This window comes from Pristiophorus japonicus, chromosome 15 (genome assembly GCF_044704955.1).
Source record: "Pristiophorus japonicus isolate sPriJap1 chromosome 15, sPriJap1.hap1, whole genome shotgun sequence".
Classification (NCBI taxonomy): Eukaryota; Metazoa; Chordata; class Chondrichthyes; family Pristiophoridae; genus Pristiophorus; species Pristiophorus japonicus.
In genome coordinates, this window is record NC_091991.1 from 107967519 (window position 1) to 107969898 (window position 2380).

The 2380-nt window shown below is 49.2% G+C and overlaps 2 pseudogenes; both read left to right on the top strand.

Annotated features, from left to right (window-relative positions):
- The first annotated feature begins 659 nt into the window (after positions 1–659).
- Positions 660–890, top strand: LOC139226092 (U2 spliceosomal RNA; annotated as a pseudogene).
- A 119-nt stretch (positions 891–1009) lies between these two features.
- LOC139225948 (U2 spliceosomal RNA) lies at positions 1010–1188 on the top strand (annotated as a pseudogene).
- The last annotated feature ends 1192 nt before the right edge of the window (positions 1189–2380 follow it).

Sequence of the window (2380 nt, forward strand, 5' to 3'; positions counted from 1 at the left end):
GCCGCTGGTACGGCTTTATTTCTTCCTTCACCTCTAACGGGACACTAGACCAACTCACGTGGAGCACACAGTTTTTTACTAAGGACAGTAAGGGGTTGTGGCTCATCCAGGTTCTAATCTGTCGGGCGGTAACAGGTGATTGCTCACTCTCGAATGCTCCCATTACCATAACTAAATCTGCGGGCTGTGCCATCTCTACCCCGATGGTGGGCAATGGCAGCCTACTGAGAGCATCGGCACAGTTTTCTGTGCCTGGCCTGTGGTGGATGGTGTAGTTGTATGCGGACAACGTGAGATTCGGCCTTTTGGCTGGGATCTGCGTGGCTGGCCTGGCCGGCCACCATGACTTCCGGGTGGTTTCTCCCTGGTCAGGAAGGTATATGCTTACATTTTTGTAAACAGGAGGTGGGTGGGATTGGTGACCCATCCACCTCCACGGAGGTGTGTGGGGGACCTGACCCATCCACCTCCATGGCACGAACCTGGTATTGCAGTACTTCCAGGAACGGTGCAGTGGCTCTAGGCCTTTTGGCTAAGAGCATTGGCGCAGAGTGATCCTTGACTGGTGCAGGGTGACCTCTGGCGTTTGACAAAGAATTGTAACGATTGGATAACGATTGGACATGAATAAAAAAAAAAAAAAAAAACGTGAGCTTCTCTCAGGTTCTCGGCCTTTTGGCTAAGATCTGCATAACTAACCTGACCAGCCACCATGACCTCCGGGTGGTTCCTCCCTGGTCAGGAAGGTATATGCTTACATTTTTGTAAACAGGAGGTGGGTGGGATGGCTTGACCCATCCACCTCCACGGAGGTGTGTGGGGGACCTGACCCATCCACCTCCATGGCACGAACCTGGTATTGCAGTACTTCCAGGAACGGTGCAGTGGCTCTAGGCCTTTTGGCTAAGAGCATTGGCGCAGAGTGATCCTTGGCATGTGCAAGGTGACCTCTGGCGTTTGTGATTTGACAAAGAATTGGAACGATTGGCTACGAATTTAAAAAAAAACGTGAGCTTCTCGGCCTTTTGGCTAAGATCAAGTGTAGTATCTGTTCTTATCAGTTTAATATTCCCTATGGGGACATGATATTGAATTGATTTTTGGACAGGGAGCTGGATCAGGGGCTTGCACCGTCCACTCCATGCACCGACCTGGTATTGCAATATTTCCAGGAACGGTGCAACTTCGCCTCTTGGCCTTTTGGCCTAAGATCAAACACATTGGCGCAAAGTGATCTTTGCCGTTAGAGTTGATCTGGAATGAAATTGGATAAAAAAAAATTTTTTAAACGTGAGCGCCCATCTCTGGATGCGGGCTGAAGCATTTGTATTTATCCCCTTGCTTTCAGAAAAGAGGGATATAATCGGCTTATGGTCGGTTTCCAATTCAAATTTGAGCCCGAACAGATATTGATGCACCCCGTAAACATACGCTAACGCTTCTTTTTCGATCATACTGTAGGCCCCCTCGGCCTTAGACAGACTTCTGGATGCATAAGCAACCGGTTGCAATTTCCCAAATTCATTAGCTTGTTGCAATACACACCCGACCCCGTACGACATGCTAATACCAAACGCTAACACGGATCGTACAACACAACAATTTATTTGAACATAACAGCTTTGTAGCTTTCTCAAAGGCATTTTCTTGGCTTTTACCCCATACCCATTCATCTCCTTTACGCAGTAGAGTGCAGGGGTTCTAACAATGTGCTAAGACCCAGTAAGAAGTTACCAAAATAGTTCAGGAGTCCTAGAAACGACCGCAACTCCGTCACGTTCTGTGGTCTCGGTACATTTTTGATTGCCTCCATCTTCGAGTCGGTGGGCCTGATGCCGTCCGCCGTGATTCTTCTCCCCAGGAACTCCACTTCAGGCACCAGGAAAACACACGCCTGAGCCCCACACGATTAAGCCAACTAAGAACCTCCTCCAGGTTCTGCAGGTGCTCGACGGTGTCCCGACCTGTAACCAAGATATCATCCTGGAAGACCACGGTGCGCGGGACCGACTTCAGCAAGCTTTCCATGTTACTCGAGAATATTGCCGCGGCTGATTGAATCCCAAACGGGCATCTGTTGTCAATGAAGAGACCTTTGTGCATGTTGATACAGGTGAGGCCTTTCGATGATTCCTCCAGCTCCTGCGTCATGTAGGCCGAGGTCAAGTCCAGCTTTGTGAACGTTTTCCCTCCCACCAGCATCACAAATAGGTCATCTGCCTTCGGGAGCGGGTATTGATCCTGCAGTGAGAAACAATTGATAGTTACTTTATAATCACCAAAGATTCTGACGGTGCCATCTCCCTTGAGGACTGGAACAATCGGACTGGCCCACTCATTGAATTCGATCGGCGAAATGATGCCCTCTCGTTGCAACCTG